Here is a 19,950-nt window from a genome sequence, read left to right as displayed (position 1 = left end):
CTGCTGCAGGAATTTTGATCTTGTCTGTCTTTAAAAATATCGATAATATGAAAGTATGAGATAAAAGAATACGAACTTTGGCTGTGAATAATCAACTGCACATGATAGACAAACAAGATGGAAACCGTCACGTTCAGCAGTTCACAAAAATATCGTCCAGTACTATTGAAACCCTGTCTGTTATAGAATTTTAGCTAAAATATAATCCGCTATCTCGAAAAGAATGATCCCCTCTATTGCAGGAAGATCGGTCGCGCCTTTCCTACACGATATCGTGAAAGCCACGGATCGAGGCAACTGACTTCCGAAAGGCCTTCAGCTACAGTTTACGAAAGGATTCTCATCTTGGGTATCAATGGACGATAAGGATTGCATTGAGGATTCCTAGGTAGGCAGGGTGCAGAATGTCGTCTTGGGTGCATGCATCGAAAGGCGCGTCCCAGGGAAGTGATACGGGACCTTTGCTCTTCATGTTGTATGTTAAGAACCTGGTAAACAATTATTTAGTCAATTAATTAAGTGTTCCATAGATCATTTGAACGATTCTTCTGTCGAAATGACGAGGAAGTTAGTTTGCAGGATATGTATACATAATTAGTATCAACATTAATGAACTTATTATTTTTTTAGTCCTACCTACCTACCTACAGTTAAAAACAATTTTTTGTCGGCTGCTAGTTTTGAAATAGAAATTCGTTCGTGGAATAGAAGGAATTGTTCACGATAAATTATTTTAGATCAGATTTAAATCTTGGTTTGGCACCTGTCGCACATGCTAGGTTATCGGCCAAATGATCAAAACGTTTTGTTGCTACATAATGAAGTCCTTTTTGAGTCAGTGGTTGCTTTAACAATAGGTAATAGAGATCATTTTCTCCTTCAGTGTTGTTGGTTCATTAGCGAAGACATATACTGTGACGGTACACTTGCAATGCCCAATCTTTTGAAGCGGTACCTACACGACAACCGTGGGTCAACGCCAGGTATTATTCTTACTGCTCGCCTCTATGCAGTCACTGCTTTCTTTCTAAGTCGTAATTTAGTCCAGAACATTATTCCATCAGAGTGGAAATATGCAAGATTTGTCAGGAGGTTGAAGCCTTCGTTTCCAAGACCAGCAGTTATGTGGAGACTAGAAGTAGCTAAACTTAATTGTTTGAGAAGCTCCGTAATATGCTTCTTGCACTTCAAGATCTGATCAGTACGTACACTCAAAATTTTGGAGCATTCTATCCTATTTACTGACTCCCGGTCATATACTATATCAGTTGTTGCTATGACTCTCTTTGTTGTAGAGAACTGAATGTAGTATCCTTTTTTTCAAAATTTAGGGACAGTCCATTTTATGAGAACCAATTAATAACTTCTTGGAGAACATCATTTAGAGTCTCTTCTGTTGCTTTCTCTTTATAGGATTTGTTATAACAGTAGTATCATATGCAGAAAGTTCCAGTTCTTCTTGCTGAATGTTATGACGAAGGCCATTTACATATATGAGGATAAGAGTGGACCCAATCTACAAGAAAAAATTTCAAAGTGGTGCAAAGATTTGCAGTTTTCTTTAAATGATCAGCTTTAGAATTGTGCACTTCACAAAACGGAAAAACGTGGTATCCTATGACTCCTGCGTCGGAGAGACATAACCTTAATCAATCAACTCACACAAATACCTGGGCGTAACAGTATTGTAGAAATAAGAAATGGAACTATGACACGGGCTCTGTCGTAGGTAAAGCGTGTGGCAGATTTTGTTCATAACCTGGATATCGGGAAGAAGCTGTCGCGTGTGTGGAACCCATACCAAATACGGCTCATAAGAGAACAGTGGAAGATAGGCAGCACGAATGGTCACATGTTTTTTGACCCGTGGGGGAGAGTCAAGAGGATGCTTAGAGATCTCGAAGACAGACACGAACTATCCCGTGGAAGCGTACTTAAAATGTTGCAAGAACCAATACTAAGTGAGTAATAAGAGTGTAATACGGACTGCGAAGACAATTTTTAGACTGACTACACCGAAAACAGCGGAGTCTCTGTTGTCATTCTTTTCGAGCTCCGTGCGCAAAACAAGGAGGAAAATACGGGTGCAGTGCGAGGTACCCTCCACGATTCGCTCGAAAGTGCTGTGGAGCGCGCGGGCGCCGCAGGCTCGGCAAACTCGCCTGGCAGGGCAGCTCTCTCCCGCAGACGGAGGCCCCCGCGGCCCGCCGCCGCTGCCTGCCTCACCTGCCCAGCTGGGGCGGCGTGCGCGTAACACTCTGACGTCACAAGATCTTACGTCGAGAATCTTACTCAATATTGGTCCACTAACTTACATCGGCGGTTGTTGTTGTTGTGGTCTTCAGTCCTGACACTGGTTTGATGCAGCTCTCCATGCTACTCTATCCTGTGCAAGCTTCTTCATCTCCCAGTACCTACTGCAACCTACATCCTTCTGAATCTGCTTAGTGTATTCATCTCTTGGTCTCCCTCTACGATTTTTACCCTCCACACTGCCCTCCAATGCTAAATTTGTGATCCCTTGATGCCTCAAAACATGTCCTACCAACCGATCCCTTCTTCTAGTCAAGTTGTGCCACAAACTTCTCTTCTCCCCAATCCTATTCAATACCTCCTCATTAGTTACGTGATCTACCCACCTTATCTTCAGCATTCTTCAGTAGCACCACATTTCGAAAGCTTCTATTCTCTTCTTGTCCAAACTATTTACCGTCCATGTTTCACTTCCATACATGGCTACACTCCATACAGATACTTTCAGAAATTACTTCCAGACACTTAAATCTATACTCGATATTAACAAATTCCTCTTCTTCAGAAACGCTTTCCTTGCCATTGCCAGTCTACATTTTATATCCTCTCTACTTCGACCATCATTGGTTATTTTACTCCCTAAATAGCAAAACTCCTTTACTACTTTAAGTGTCTCATTTCCTAATCTAATTCCCTCAGCATCACCCGACTTAATTCGACTACATTCCATTATCCTCGTTTTGCTTTTGTTGATGTTCATCTTATATCCTCCCTTCAAGACACCATCCATTCCGTTCAACTGCTCTTCCAAGTCCTTTGCTGTCTCTGACAGAATTACAATGTCATCGGCGAACCTTAAAGTTTTTATTTCTTCTCCATGGATTTTAATACCTACTCCAAATTTTTCTTTTGTTTCCTTTATTGCTTGCTCAGTATACAGATTGAATAACATCGGGGAGAGGCTACAACCCTGTCTTACTCCTTTCCCAACCACTACTTCCCTTTCATGCCCCTCTTATAACTGCCATCTGGTTTCTGTACAAACTGTAAATAGCCTTTCGCTCCCTGTATTTTACCCCTGCCACCTTCAGAATTTGAATTAGAGTATTCCAGTTAACATTGTCAAAAGCTTTCTCTAAGTCTACAAATGCTAGAAATGTAGGTTTGCCTTTTCTTAATCTTTATTCTAAGATAAGTCGTAAGGTCAGTATTGCCTCACGTGTTCCAGTATTTCTACGGAATCCAAACTGATCTTCCCCGAGGTCGGCTTCTACCAGTTTTTCCATTCGTCTGTAAAGAATTCGCGTTAGTATTTTGCAGCTGTGACTTATTAAACTGATAGTTCGGTAATTTTCACATCTGTCAACACCTGCTTTCTTTGGGATTGGAATTATTATATTCTTCTTGAAGTCTGAGGGTATTTCGCCTGTCTCATACATCGTGCTCACCAGATGGTAGAGTTTTTTCATGACTGGCTCTCCCGAGGCCATCAGTAGTTCAAATGGAATGTTGTCTACTCCCGGGGCCTTGTTTCGACTCGGTAGCTCGGTAGCTGAACTTATTAAGAATGCACAGAAGCTGTTCACTTGTCCTATTCGAGGGCGGTCATAAAATCTCGACCAATTTCTAGGAAACAGTGGATCCATCTGTGTAGTACGCACGTACAGAGTTGCGCTGTACGGTTCGGTAGTTATGGTACAGCACATAAATGAGGTAGTTAATAACAGGATCACCAGTTATACTGGCACGGCAAGAAAGAAAAATGAATGTATGAGAGAGAAAGTGGGCGCCGACGGCTTCTCTTTGCTTCTTTTGTTGTTTGTTTATTTGGCACACAATTGTGTATTTCGTATCCTTACAAAATATAAATTGCATTTTATTTACATAAATAAAAATCAAGTTCCGCATGTAGGAAAGATTTTGTTGTTTTTTATGTTGCGTTGGAATTGTCATGACAAGATTTGTATGAAAGAAAATTTTTGCAAAATTCACCGACGAAGTTGGAAATTTGGATGGTATTCTTTTATGAATATCTCAATGAAAGAAATGTCAATGTTTGACAGCTCTGCTGTCACGTGCTTTCATAACAACAACAAATTCCGCATTGAATACTGATATTTTGCGACAAAGAATACGAGTGAAAGCGATATTGCAGTGCCCTATCGGTGGTGATACCTTTAGTGTGTTGCAAAGATTCCATTGATGTCGGTTCGTGTTAATGTGGTGTTGCAAACATTCAATTTATCCCATTTCGTGATTCATTTCTCTGGAAAAATAAATTCATGGCCTTACTAAAATTGCTTTGTTTCAGTTTACACGAGGTGAAGGAAACGTTTGGTTGGCTAAATCCCTTCTCGACTGACTGACTGTCGGCAGACAAGGCACAGCCTCAACCACTGCAGATACAATGATGTTATACAGTACTGAACACTTACTGTTAAACCGGCTGCGACAAATAGCACGTTAAACTGTGCTGTGAGAAATTTGCTGTTTTGCTTTCCTTTTCGCAGTCATTTTGAACAGAAAACAGGAAAATTTTTATGGCTAAATTTATAATGCTACATCTTCGTACATTAAAACAACGCGAAATACTGTCATTAAAGCAACTACCGTCAGAGATCCAGCAGTGGGAAAGGTGGTAACCCGTGTAGTAACGACTCCAACTCATTTACCCACACATTTTGATTTCTATTCTCAATAAACGTTCCGTTTGCAATAACAATGAATAAGGTCAGAGGGAACGGGAGGAGATGGATAGAGAAGGAGGAAGGAGTGATGAGGAATCGGGAAATGCATTAGAGAGATTTGGGATAAGAGGAGTACAGGAAGTGGTGGAAGGCGAAACAGAGACAGGTGGGCAGGAGGGAGCGGGGAAGACCAGAGGGATAGAGAGAGAGGGAGGGGCGGGGGGGCAACAAGATTAGGACGTATACCCAATTCCCACACATGTTTAGCAATTGCGAAGCATTGCCGGCTTCACTAGTAAGTGATAAAAATTAGTTAATAGCGAAACCTATGTGCCTTTACGTAACCAAAGTAATAACCTATCGTGCAAGTACAATTTATATAGCAATCACTAGCACTCCGTCTTCAGGCCACAAGTGGCCCACCGGGACCATCCGACCGCCGTGTCATCCTCAGCTGCGGATGCGGATAGGAGGGGCGTGTGGTCAGCACACCGCTCTCCCGGTCGTTACGATGGTTTTCTTTGACCGCAGCCGCTACTATTCGGTCGCGTAGCTCCTCAATTTGCATCACGAGGCTGAGTGCACCCCGAAAAATGGCAACAGCTCATGGAGGCCCAGATGGTCACCCATCCAAATGCCGGCCACGCCCGACAGTGCTTAACTTCGGTGGTCTGTCGGGAACCGGTGCATCCACAACAGCAAGGCCGTTGCCTACAATTTACATACACAAACAAAAAAATCTGTGTAATTACTATTGTTATTTTGTATCAATAAAATGTTCTTCGTTGTGATCAAAACAAGTTTCCCGTTATTATTGACAAGTGGGAAAGTCGTGCACGAATAACAGAAACATACACTGGTCAGCCAGAACGCTATGACCACATACCTAACAGTGGGTCTGTTTACCTTTGGCGCTGATAACAGCGTCGAAGCGTCGTGGTGTGGAAGCAATGAGGCCTCGCTAGGTCGCTGGACGGAGTCGGCACCGCATCTGCGCACAAAAATCACCAAATTTTCGTAAATACCGGGCAGGGGGACGATGAACTCTGACGTCACGTTCAGTCGCATCCCAGACGTGTTCGATCGGGTTCACACCTGGCGAGTTGGGGGAGCCAGCACCTCAACTGAATCTAGCCACAGTGTTCCTCGAACCACTGCTGGCCTTGTGACGCGCCGCACTATCTAGCTGAAAAGTGGCACTGCGGTCGGGAAACACGATCGTCGAGTGTACGGTATTCCTCGGCCGCCGTGGTGCCTCGAACGAACTCCACTGGACCCACGGACACCCACGTGAATGTTCTGCAGACCACAGTGGAGCTGAAGCCAGCTTGTCCCTGTCCCGCAGTACAGGCGTCAAGGATCTGTTCCCCTGGAAGACGACAGATTCGCGCCATCCCATCGGAACGATGAAGAAGGTATCGGGATTCATCGGAAGATGCGCGGCTTCGCCACTGCGCCGACGTCCAGTGCCGATGGCCACGTGCCCATTTCAGTCGTAGTTGCCGATGGCGTCGCGAGAACACTGGCACACGGACGGACCGTCGGCTGCGGAGGCCCATCATTGGGAGTGTTCGGTGCACTGTGTGTCCAGACCTTCGACCATAGATATTGGTAGACTGGTCATGACGTAAATTTCGTTGCACCAACATCTCTACTGCTATACCGCGTGACTATTGGCAAAACAATGGTGGTATCCTGTTGTGCTTATGGTTGTACGAAGCGTTTTGTGAAGGAAAGTAACATTAAATTTCACGTGTAAGTGTTATTAGTTTAATTTAGCGGCATTTCTTGAATACTGATAAACTATTGTGAATATCATATCCTTACCCAGAACGTCACAGTTACGGAAATTGGCAGTTTGAAGTGCTGTGTGTGTTTCCAGGCGCACATTGCTATCGTATATATTTCTTGAAATGGTAAGCCACAAAGCTGCTTTTTCTCTTTCGTATAGGTTTCCTAAGGATGAAGGGCGCAGGCAGATGTGGATACGGGGAGTGAAACGAAAAGATTTCAAGCCTACTGCGCACACACGCATCTATTCGAAGCACTTTGAAGAAAATTGTTTCGATACACAGTGACGCCGTGCCAACAAAATTCGATTTCCCTGAGAATCTCCAAGCAAAGAGACCCAAGCTTCGTAAACCTCCGACTAAGAGAGATTCATTAGACGAAATTTCATGTGCAGAAACTTCCCATAATTCTCGTAAGTCTAGATATTTACTTTGTGTTAATATGTTAACGTAAGAAGGAGAGTGTTAAGCAGTGGCTGTAAAAATTTAAATGCGTTGTTTTAAAGTAACATTGTCGTAATATGCTTTAGACTGAGAGGAAATTCTTCGTACATTTTCGTTCAATGGACTGGTATTTTGTTTGCAGCCGCTATACAAGCTTCTGAAGTAAAAGCTGGGGCAAGCAAATGTTTAGACACACAGCAGATTTTAAGGAAGATGATTTGGCTGTTCCTTGCATAGCTAGTAAAATGGCAAGTGTTATAAAAAAAAAAGCAGCTGAAGAAGAAAGCCAGAAAATTAAGTAATTTGCAGAGATCAGCCCACAGGATGGGGAAGAAAATTTTAAATTTGGAATCATTAATGAGTGACCTTCAAAAGAATGATCTTGTAAGTAAATCCATGGGTAATTTGTTGAAGGTAAGACAGAACTATGTACTTCAAGTAGTACTTATAATTTCTTGACATATGACATTAAAGACAGCGAATTGCCATTCTTATTATAAATATCAGGTGGTGTAGATTCTAGTATAGTACTTGTCTTATGGTTCCATGACAAGTGGCATAGTTGATAGTAAGGAAGTCTATTCACACAAATGTAGGCATTGTTTTGAAAAATGTCAACATGTTCATGTAAATAATAGGTAAAATAACACTGGAAAATACTGCAACCAGTCACAAGTTTTTTAGAAGTGATTGTTATTGTAACATTGCTAGTTTTGGTCTTGAACCCATTGCCATGCAATGCCACTAATTCCTTGTAGTTTTACATGTGTGTCCTACAATATAACAAAATTTTGAAATTGCATACTTCTTGAAAAGTATTAGATTGTATATACACTTTACACATTGCACTTACTTCATGAAATTCTCTCCTTTACATTTCCTTTCTTAGAACTTTGTTATATTTTGGGACACATACGTAAAACTTGCAAGAAATCAATGCTACCATCTGACAATGGGCTCACACTCAAAACTAGTGATGGTACAATACAAATCACTACTAAAAGAAACTTGTGACTGGTTGCATTATTTCCTACAGTGTAATTTACAAAAACAGTTGTGGTGTTCAATAACCACAATGGATAAAATAAAGTAGGAGAAAGCATCATAATTTAATATAAATGAGAAAGCAGTAACTTTTATTAAAGTGGAGACACTCTTGGAAACTTTACTATGTTAGATCTACAATACATGAGCACAAATAGTAGAAACAGTTATGATATTTTGTTCCTTCTGTGAACAAAGTTAGTTTGTAACTGATAATTGTGTGTTGTTTTCTCATTCCTTATCAATGTCGAGTCTTCTGCATGATGTGATATACAGAACATGTTGAGTGAATGACAGTTTTTAGCCTAGCTCTTGCAGTTCTTTACTGAGAGTATCTTATTGCTTTCAGATGCTGCCACCAGGTACCTCAGAGTTGTTAAAGTGTGTCAGCAGAGGTCAAACAAGAGAAAAGTACCCAGCAGCTCTTCAGACCTTTGCTTTAACTCTTAATTTCTACAGCAGCAAGGCTTACAGTTACATAAGGAGAAATTTCAATACATCTCTGCCACATCCACGGCCACTGAGAAGGAGGTATAGTGTGATTGATGGAAATCCAGGTTTCGGCAAAGAAGCAGCACTTGCTCTCAGAATAAAGAGTCAAGAGCTCATGAACAAGGGCAAGAAATTGCTGTGTGCTATGTTATTTGACAAAATTGCCATAAGGAAACAAACTGAATTTCGTCAAAATAAATTTGTTGGATATGTAGATTATGGGGTAGACCTTGCTGATGATAACCTTCCTGTTGCAAATGAGGCACTAACATTTATGGTAACTGCTGTTAACAGTTCTTGGAAACTGCCAATTGCTTACTTTCTAGTCAATGGACTAACTGCACTAGAAAAATCTGACCTATTGAATGAGGCTCTAAAGTTTACTTTTGATGCTGGTGTTGAGGTGATATCAGTAACTTTTGATGGAACACATGTAAATACTGCAATGATAGAAAAGCTAGGTGCTTCTTTTTCTTTATCTAACATAAAATCTTTCTTTAAGCACCCATTGTGTAATGATGAAATACGTATTTTCCTTGACCCATGTCACATGCTAAAGTTAGTACGTAATACCTTAGCTGGTAAGTGCACAATTTTTGATGGCAATAGAAATCCTATTAAATGGGATTATGTACTCAAGTTACATGATTTTCAATGTGTGGAGACACTCCATCTTGCTACAAAAGTAAGAATGAAGCATGTTGAGTGGTATTACCATAAAATGAATGTCAGAATTGCTGCACAGACATTGAGTAATAGTGTAGCTAATGCCCTTGAATTTCTTGACAAAGATTTGCAGCTAGACGATTTTAAAGACTGAACCAACAGTCAGGTTCATAAGGATTATGAACAATGTTTTTGATTGCTTCAACAGTAGAAATCTGTTAACGAAAGGTTATAAAGCACCTCAGTCATTGCAGACTGCTAGCGACATTTTGTCTTTTCTGGATGAAGCTGAAGAATATATAAAGAATTTAAGACTGGATACAAATGGACTCTTTCTTTTGTTTACAAACAGAAAGACTGGTTTCCTTGGTTTTATTGTGTCAATTCAAAGTCTCAAAAGGTTATACAATTCTCTGATAAGCAGTCCTAATCCACAACTTAAATTCTTACTGACACACAAGTTGTTACAAGATCACATCGAGACATTTTTTAGTTCAATCAGGAGGTATGGTAGTGATAACAATAACCCTACAGCCACTCAGTTCAAAGCTGCTTGCAAAAGGTTACTTATACATCAGCAAGTAAGGGGTTCAGAGTTTGGAAATTGTTTAGATACTGAAGAGTGTTCTATTCTGAATGTATCTTCAGCACTGGGTGAAGTACAAACAAACCCATTTGTTTCGTGTATAAATTTCCAAGCTGAAATTCCAGATGTCAAAAAAGTGTGTCATGATTAGTGTTACAGTATCCCTTCTATTTGTTTTAAACAACTGTCAAAGTATGTGACAAATGTTGTTGTGTACATACGTAAGTTGAAGAAAACCATATATTGTACTGAATGTGCAAATTCTTTATATGGCTTATTAGAAAGCGAAAATGAACTCCACAAAAGAAAGAATATGGGAGGTTTAGCAACACCTTCCACGGATGTTGTTCAAATCGGTCAAGTAGCACAAGAAGCCTATTGTTTGCAGCAGGCAAAGGGTATGCTGACAAACAAAAATGTAACACTTGTGCTCTTGTCATCTGCTATGGCAGAAATTGACAGCAATGTATTTCCATTTATCAATGAACATATAATGAGCATTGACCCCACAGAAAACCATCGTACAACACTTATAAAATTCATTTTATTTGAGTACTTTAAGAATCACCATTTGGGGAAGACTGTAACAGAAGCCTTTCAGAAAGGATGTGTAAGGAGCTTGCTTACAAAAACAATATTATTTAAGGGACACTAAATGGTTCGTGCGTAGTGTTGGGCTACTTTAAAAAAATAGAAATTTGTTCAGTGCTGAGTTTGTTGTAAATACTGTATTGTGTTGGAAAATAAATGTTTTATGAAAAATTTATGTGAATTATATTATGCTCATACCTTTGTCATTGAAGATGTGATATTCCTAGTCTAGTAACATAGACAGTTAAGAATAAAACTCTTAACATACTTTGTAGGATAAGGAATAACTTATATGTTTGCTATTTGGGATGTTCCAGTTAAAAGTTAAGTAACAGATAGTTGGAATTTCATATTAGTGTCTCGAATTGTAAGGAGCTAGGGATATTCACAGTGCCACTATATATATAATATGTATGTGTGTGTGAGAGATTATATATACACTCCTGGAAATTGAAATAAGAACACCGTGAATTCATTGTCCCAGGAAGGGGAAACTTTATTGACACATTCCTGGGGTCAGATACATCACATGATCACACTGACAGAACCACAGGCACATAGACACAGGCAACAGAGCATGCACAATGTCGGCACTAGTACAGTGTATATCCACCTTTCGCAGCAATGCAGGCTGCTATTCTCCCATGGAGACGATCCTAGAGATGCTGGATGTAGTCCTGTGGAACGGCTTGCCATGCCATTTCCACCTGGCGCCTCAGTTGGACCAGCGTTCGTGCTGGACGTGCAGACCGCGTGAGACGACGCTTCATCCACTCCCAAACATGCTCAATGGGGGACAGATCCGGAGATCTTGCTGGCCAGGGTAGTTGACTTACACCTTCGAGAGCACGTTGGGTGGCACGGGATACATGCGGACGTGCATTGTCCTGTTGGAACAGCAAGTTCCCTTGCCGGTCTAGGAATGGTAGAACGATGGGTTCGATGACGGTTTGGATGTACCGTGCACTATTCAGTGTCCCCTCGACGATCACCAGTGGTGTACGGCCAGTGTAGGAGATCGCTCCCCACACCATGATGCCGGGTGTTGGCCCTGTGTGCCTCGGTCGTATGCAGTCCTGATTGTGGCGCTCACCTGCACGGCGCCAAACACGCATACGACCATCATTGGCACCAAGGCAGAAGCGACTCTCATCGCTGAAGACGACACGTCTCCATTCGTCCCTCCATTCACGCCTGTCGCGACACCACTGGAGGCGGGCTGCACGATGTTGGGGCGTGAGCGGAAGACGGCCTAACGGTGTGCGGGACCGTAGCCCAGCTTCATGGAGACGGTTGCGAATGGTCCTCGCCGATACCCCAGGAGCAACAGTGTCCCTAATTTGCTGGGAAGTGGCGGTGCGGTCCCCTACGGCACTGCGTAGGATCCTACGGTCTTGGCGTGCATCCGTGCGTCGCTGCGGTCCGGTCCCAGGTCGACGGGCACGTGCACCTTCCGCCGACCACTGGCGACAACATCGATGTACTGTGGAGACCTCACGCCCCACGTGTTGAGCAATTCGGCGGTACGTCCACCCGGCCTCCCGCATGCCCACTATACGCCCTCGCTCAAAGTCCGTCAACTGCACATACGGTTCACGTCCACGCTGTCGCGGCATGCTACCAGTGTTAAAGACTGCGATGGAGCTCCGTACGCCACGGCAAACTGGCTGACACTGACGGCGGCGGTGCACAAATGCTGCGCAGCTAGCGCCATTCGACGGCCAACACCGCGGTTCCTGGTGTGTCCGCTGTGCCGTGCGTGTGATCATTGCTTGTACAGCCCTCTCGCAGTGTCCGGAGCAAGTATGGTGGGTCTGACACACCGGTGTCAATGTGTTCTTTTTTCCATTTCCAGGAGTGTACATAAAGGGAAACATTCTATGCGGGAAAAATACATCTAAAAACAAAGATGTGTCACTTACCAAAAGAAAGCGCTGGCAGGTCGATAGACACACAAACAAACACAAACATACACACAAAATTCTAGCTTTCGCAACCAACGGCTGCTTCATCAGGAAAGAGGGAAAGACGAAAGGATGTGGGTTTTAAAGGAGAGGATAAGGAGTCATTCCAATCCCGGGAGCGGAAAGACTTACCTTAGGGGAAAAAAAGGACGGGTATACACTCGCGCACACACACATATATCCCAATAACCCTTCCCACTCCAAAAGCAATGGCAATGTGGATGAGAGAGAGAGATTACCAATAACCCTTCCCACTCCAACAGCAATGGCAATGTGCATTGCTACTACACAAGATGAAAGGATGACTTATTATCCTGGATTATATCTGACTTTGGTACAAAAAGGGGTGAATTATGCTGCCATTATTTTAAACAATAAAGAATAATTTGCAAAAACAAGTTAAGGGTTTCCTTTCTCCTCAGTGTTTAGTTTTATTTTGTACTTCCTAGTAACAAAACATATGAATATCAAAAACAAAAGACATACTGAATACCATTTGCAAAAAGGTAATTGTATGGTCTATGTTAGTTTACAGATAATAAGCTGTAATGTATGGGATAAATAATATGCTGCTACAAAAATCTTTGGTCATTTACCAAAAAGCAGATAGCCAACCAGCATTTAAAATCAAACTCAAAGAATCTATGAATGACAGCTCCTACTCAGTAGACAATTTTTTAGATATAAATAAGTGATTGAAAGAATTGTCATGTAATGATAGGTCTACCTTTCATTAAACTGACATAATTGCGAAGTATCGTATTCAAGATCTATGGAAAAAGTATTCATGTAAGTAGGTACTGATTTTGTAGATATAAATTCTATCTTATTTGATACATCTACGAAACAAACTGTTTAAACCAAAAAAGAGCTTTCAAATGAAACTGCTTTACGTTTTGTGGGAGAATGACACAACTGAGTTCGTTACATTCGATGTGAACACGTGTGTTTACGTTACAGGTTCCGTTGTTTATGCCGATTTATGAAGTCTATCTCTTTCTCCAACCAAGGCACTAAAACACACACACACGCAATATTTACATTTTATGCAGTGCATAACGCGTATTGTTAGTAGAGAATGCATCTCATAATTGGTAACACTGAAATATTCACGGCGAATATAAAACTAAATTTGTACAGTGGTTAGGCAATAATTTACCACCTATAGCTGTGTTTACACGAGCTACATTTAATGTGGTGAAGTTAGCAGGAAATCCACTGAGAAATACTGGAAGTGAAATCGGTAATCAGAATACTGCCTTGAACTCACGCCGACGTTCTGCCAACAGTCACGTGATTCTATGTCGCAGCCACGCCAGATGTATAGCCGCTGCACTGCTTGCCCAGTCTAGTAGTATCTTTGGTCGAAGGTCCAGACACACGTGTACTCTGCCCAGAATTAAAGTCTGCTGTTAGTTCCGCCACAGGTCGCCGCCCGACCAGCCTACATCGTGCGACATCTGCAATGAGGGGTGGCCGCCCGACCCCACGGCGTCTGGGCGTTTCGGTCTCGCCACGTGGAGAAGACACTCGCCACAGCACTCCTCGAACGCCGGAGCAGCCGTGCCGTTTCCGAAACGTTCGTGACGCGCCTCCGGCCCATCACAGCCTGCCCACCGTCAAACTCAGATAGGTCGCCCGCCTTCCTCACACCACTCACGAACACAGCTCATACTGATACTGTTGTGTCTTGACAAGACAGTCTAGACACAGGGTGAGGTTACCGAAAGGGCACGCGTCAACTCACACCGACTGGCGTGAGGTCTGGAACAGGATAAGTTATGAATGCACTAAAGAAAAGTACGTATCTAAGTTAATACTCAACTTTTATTCATCCTTGTGGTACATCGCTATTGACGGTACAAGTGAGACTATCTCCAGATATGGTTAATGGCGCCTTGCTAGGTCGTAGCCATGGACTTAGCTGAAGGCCATTCTAACTGTCTCTCGGCAAATGAGAGAAAGGCTTCGTCAGTGTAGTCGCTAGCAAAGTCGTCGTACAACTGGGGCGAGTGCTAGTCCGTCTCTCTAGACCTGCCATGTGGTGGCGCTAGGTCTGCAAGTACTGACAGTGGCGACACGCGGGTCCGACATGTACTAATGGACCGCGGCCGATTTAAAGCTACCACCTAGCAGGTGTGGTGTCTGGCGGTGACACCACAGATACTACATACACTGTGCGTTTGTCTGACGAGCAGTCATTCCTCGCCAGGTTACGCTGCTATCCGCTGGACGGGTTTGTATCGACAGCAGATCTGTAGTCATATTCTTCTAGCTGATCAGAAGAATTCAAGATTGTTTGTTTTTTTTCCTTTTCCCTTTTTTAATGTTGTCTTTTTTGAGAAATTTGTGTTTGCTAACGCTGTATGATGAATTTGTATTTTTATATTTTTACCACACCATGCCTCTGTTTCCCGTTACAAATTAATAAAATCTGAATCATAGGATGACAATTTCAGTTTTGTTATAAATACTGTTTATTTTAAAATAACAGACAGGAGGAAAAATACATAGAACAAAAATGTTCCGTAATGACGCACCCCTTTATGTATCCTCACTCAGTTTCTAGACAGTTCATCACTTCCGGTTGATAAGGTAATCTAGTAAGACACTGATTGTATGTGCAAACAAAGCGATCGAAACAAGGTAACTCCTGACAGGTATGTAACACACCTAAAATACAGGTAACGCAGTTACGATCTTAACTGACCGACACTAGTAGCAAAATTAACATAAGCTACGTTTATTTATGATACTGTACGATAGGATACGGTAGTGTTACAACCTTGCGCATCTACAAGTAGGTTTACTGTCAGTCTATGCATAAATTTTCATACCACTTCCGCATGGTATGCGTTCATTTTAAAGCATTGCTTCCGTCAATGAGGATCGGACCTGAATACATTCTGAAGCATGTCGTGTGAAGCAGGCGACACCACATCCCGGATTCCAGCTCTTAGATCCTCAGATCTCTTACCTTTGTCACGTATACCTTTGACTCTGCGTACATTCAAGAGAAGAAATGTACAGGTGTCAAATCGTGAGAAGGTGATAGCCACTGTCTTACTGAACCGCTGCCTGTCGAACTGTTGGCGATCTTCGATTTGGGTACCAGTACTCTATTGCTTGCTGTGAGAATAAAATCACGGGTTGCTCCATCCTATTGGAACACAAAATTATCAGCAGTGCATCCTTGCTCAACTTGTGCTTCCAGCATTTCAAGGTTAATTGCTTCCGGTAATTGTCTCTTGCGCAAAAGAGTTTGTAGTCTTCGTGAGTGCTAGTCATGCCTTCACTTCTGGTTCTGTTCAGTGGCAGCGTAGGTGCTGGCTCCGAGCCCCACATGCGACAGTCGCGCTCATTAATTACTCCACAGATGTGGAATGTGGTCTCATCAGTAAATAAAATGAGCCCCACTAGGTGTCCTTTGTATGAGTAGTAGAACAAAGCAGTTGTCGCCCCATATTCCATTGTTGCCAGATGTATCCCAGATGGCGGCGATGACGTCATCCTAGATGGCGTTGTGTAGAATTGCCAGCAACACATGACGTCATTCAAAATGGCGGATTTTGGCGGGAAGATACGTCAATTGCGCTACTTCTACTAACCTAACCCTCCAGAAAAAATGGCGGGAAGTTCAAATTACAACAGAATAATACGTCACTCCTAAGAAAACCATTGGAAGATAAGTCACTTGACCTTTTGCTGCTAATCTAAGAAAATCACGGGAAGAAGGTCATTTGGGCTACCTCCACTAACCTAACCCCCTTCCCAAGAAAAATGGTGGGAAGTTCAAATTCCAACAGGACAGTGTGTCACTCCTAAGAAAATCGCTGGAAGATAAATCACTTGAGGTTTCGCTTCTAATCTAAGAAAATCATGGCAAGAAGGTCAACTGGGCTACCTACACTAACCTAAGTCACCCAACTGCCACTTCCTCCTACGAACTGGCGTCAAGTTTGAATTTAGCAGTAAACCAAGCTCACTTGGGGTTTCGCTACCAACCTAAGAAAATTGTTGCAAATGAAGCCCACCACCACCACTAACCTAAGTCACCACCGCCAACTCTTACTAGTGGTTGGTGGGAAAAGGATTCAGCCTGCACTAGGCTGGTGGATACGGGAAGGAATGTACTTTATTTATTTTGGAGCAATTTATTTACGGATGGAGTATGTTTATCACAGAACACACGCTCTGACATGTCCCACAGCATACAGACCAACTACTGCCACGTAACTCATCTATAAGACTCTACACACACACACACACACACACACACACACACACACACACACACAAGCTTGCTAATTGTAAACATTAAAAAATATCCCATTGCACAGCCTACAGACAAGCAAACCACTCGTAAATAAAGCGATACAGTTACGTCCATAGAGCCAAACACCTCTTAAATTGTCAAAATAATAATCCTTCTAAAAGACTGCTTGCTAATCGTCAACTGTCTAAATCATACACCAGTCTTTATTTGAACAATTAGAAGCAGCAGTACCACCACCCAGTGTGTTCGCTCCAGAGCACAAGTGGTTTAGTTCATATCGCCGTCACCAGAGAGCGCCACCGTCACGCCAGATCATGACTCATGCACCATTATTCAAGATGGCGTCATACATTGTGTCCACCACGTGGTCTTGACCTAGTTCCTATCGGGTGATGACTCAAGACAGTCAGCTTTCTCTCTCGCACCACTCATGTCACAGCCTGCGTATTCAATCCACATGGTCCAGGACACATCTAGAGTACGTTTGCATTACGTAAGCCGAGAAAATCACTCCCCCCACCTGTAGGTTAAGCACTGAGAGAGGGAGATATGCTCCAATGCGTTCTCACGCGCGCTCATAGCTACATACCGCCGCAAGTCTATCTAACAAAGTTCCCAATTCACATCACTATGTAGAAAAAATAGGAACCATGTCGAACTCTCCGAAATTCTACAGTGTTCCGCAAATACTTAACATTCCCGTTATTGATCCCCCCATAGAAAAAGTTTATTCCCTAACGTAGACTCTTTACCAAAAAATAGGCTACAATTTTATCTTTTCTGTCGTACACCATGCTTAAATACTAAAAACAAAATTCTCTATTTTATCGTCTCAACACTTCCTAAATTATTTCCTTCAGCGTTTACGAAACTAAACTAAATCTAACAAACACACTATTTTAATCCCAGAAACCCAGAATTACATCTATATAGCATTCACGTTCGAAAAACTCGCTAAGCTCACTGACTTTGAGCGACCTCCAATAAACCGCTGATCAAGAATATATCTAATTTCATTCTCCTCAAACGAGTCTCAGATTCATAGGCTGAATTCAATACCATACAGTATGTATTCCAAATAGCATCTTCACTCCCAGTGTGAATTATGTGGCTCTAATTTGATACATTACCATAGGCTTGACTCTCCTTGAAGTGGTGGAAGCATCTGACTAATTCAGCTTTCAGTCACTAGCGGTGCTAGTGAGTTCATACACCACCCCCTAAAATCCACAACACCCATTGGTTCATGCTGAGATCACGACATACTACTTCATCACATTTATATAAGAAACATCTCCCCAACAGACTTTCTCACTCATCTGTTGCCCGTCCCTGCATTTGTTCGTGTTTCTGGTAGCTGAGTCATGGCAGGACTGGTGCCAGGATTATCTTTGGTTAGGCACTATCAATTCCCTCTGGCAGAAGTTTGTCATTGGAGCCTGGGCCGGCTCAGGATACAGGGGCCAGTACAGAGTGGAAAGGGCCCTCTCTCCCTTCCCTCCCTCCTCCCTTCCTCCCCCCTCCTCCCCCAGGCTTCCCCTACCCCCCATACCTTCACTCCTCCCCCATCTCCTCTGCCATTGGAATCTCTGCTCGCCCTTCTCCCTCCCTCACCACCTTCTTCTCCTCTTGGCAGGTCCCCGGTCTCGGACACGTTAAGTGGACATTCACGTGCCGGAGATCGTCGCCATCAGTTTCACGTGTGTGTGCCGTCGTGTTTGTGATTCAGTGTTTTTCGCCGCCCATGCTCCTTCGTTCACGTGTGTCGTCTAAATCATCAGTGTGTAACGTTGTTGGTTTAATTTGTTCTGCATAAGGTGCTGCTATTCACGACCATAAAAGTGGGTTAAAAGCTGTGAGCTGTCTGGGGAAGTTAGCCTTGCATTACTGAGCAACTGTTTCACCAGGAATCCAGTCTAGCTTACCAAATTCCCAACCAGACTAACATTAATTATAATCTTTTAATAGTCATACGACAACCAGAGAATTAAATAAAAAGAAATAAATCAGTTTATATTTGGAGATTTATTCTAACATTGATCATTGAAATTTCAGCATATTAAACTTGATTCATAACTAAACTGGTGCCTTATTTAGGATTGTGAAAATGTGAGATTGTAATCTTACGGAACACATCAAATATGGAGCCAAGATTGGGAGACTGCATACAACACTGCATTCATAAAATAACACACGAAGAACGTTGAAACATATGCAAGAGGAAATTAACCACGACCAACCGATTCAATTTTCACCCAAAGAAGTTACGTTCGTAGCGCAACCCTGTCCGTCATGAAATTACCACACACTGGTATACTAAATTCATACTAACTCTCTGTGAAATCTTCCCGGAAAGAATAGCTGAGGGCTACTTTGATGCTTACACCACATGCTTCACGTGGTCAACTTCTAACTCCACAATAATTTTGATAATTAAAATAAATTACATCGAAACGCAATTTACAAAAGAAAAACCTCGAAGTGGTTACTATCGTCTTGCTATTAACCTGATGGGTCAAACGATTGTATAAGCACGTGGTACTGGTCTCACAACGTACACGCCACGTGGGTTGAACATAAAGAAAAGTTGCTATATTGAAACATATTGCCGAGACGAGACGTTATAATCTCACGCACATTCGCATTTAAGATTGGTGATCTTAGTTAGAGTTACTGATCAACATGTGGTTCCACTTTACTCACAAAGTACTGACAAAGCAACTACTGGAAGACATTCTGAACTTCACACTCGAATTACACTGCGTTGCAATTTAAGATAACACTAGATATTTTAGAGCTAAACCTGAAATAAAGGTGATTAAATTTTCAGTTAGGCTGAACTGAAGAAATCCATTGTCCTACGGACTTAGCAGACACGCGCTTGGCCGGAGATCTTACCACTTCAGACGCTCGCCACGGACTTGTGCTTCCCTACACAAAACGGAAGTGACCAGAGAGGCAGCTTCCTATACCAACATGACAAGGGACGGACAGGACCATACTAAGGATAGAAACCTCTTTGCTTTTAGAAAGCGTAGCTACCTGTTCCGACGTTGGTCCTACTGTTCTCTAGCAGACAGGCTTGTCTGCTACCCTCAAGCATGCAACTAGAAATACATTTGCTCATTCATCCTCTCACACAGAAGGGAAGGGGGAT

At 42.5% G+C, this 19,950-nt stretch overlaps 1 protein-coding gene and 1 pseudogene across 4 annotated transcripts in view; both read right to left on the bottom strand.

The window, feature by feature from the left end:
• The window catches only part of LOC126106404 (cytochrome P450 4C1-like), a 160,736-nt gene that overhangs the window by 116,108 nt on the left and 24,678 nt on the right, over positions 1–19,950 (bottom strand). For 2 of the 4 annotated variants that reach the window (XM_049912674.1, XM_049912676.1), the window contains exon 2: positions 5,847–5,931. The exons of the other annotated variants lie outside the window; for them this stretch is intronic. The gene's annotated coding sequence lies outside the window, so the exon portion shown is untranslated. The remainder of the gene's footprint in view (positions 1–5,846; positions 5,932–19,950) is intronic. 4 annotated transcript variants of the gene reach the window in all.
• On the bottom strand, positions 5,535–5,652 carry LOC126107159 (5S ribosomal RNA; annotated as a pseudogene).

Source organism: Schistocerca cancellata, chromosome 10, assembly GCF_023864275.1.
Source record: "Schistocerca cancellata isolate TAMUIC-IGC-003103 chromosome 10, iqSchCanc2.1, whole genome shotgun sequence".
NCBI lineage: Eukaryota > Metazoa > Arthropoda > Insecta > Orthoptera > Acrididae > Schistocerca > Schistocerca cancellata.
Note: the sequence above shows the minus strand (reverse complement) of the source record. Positions and strands in the feature narration are given on the sequence as shown.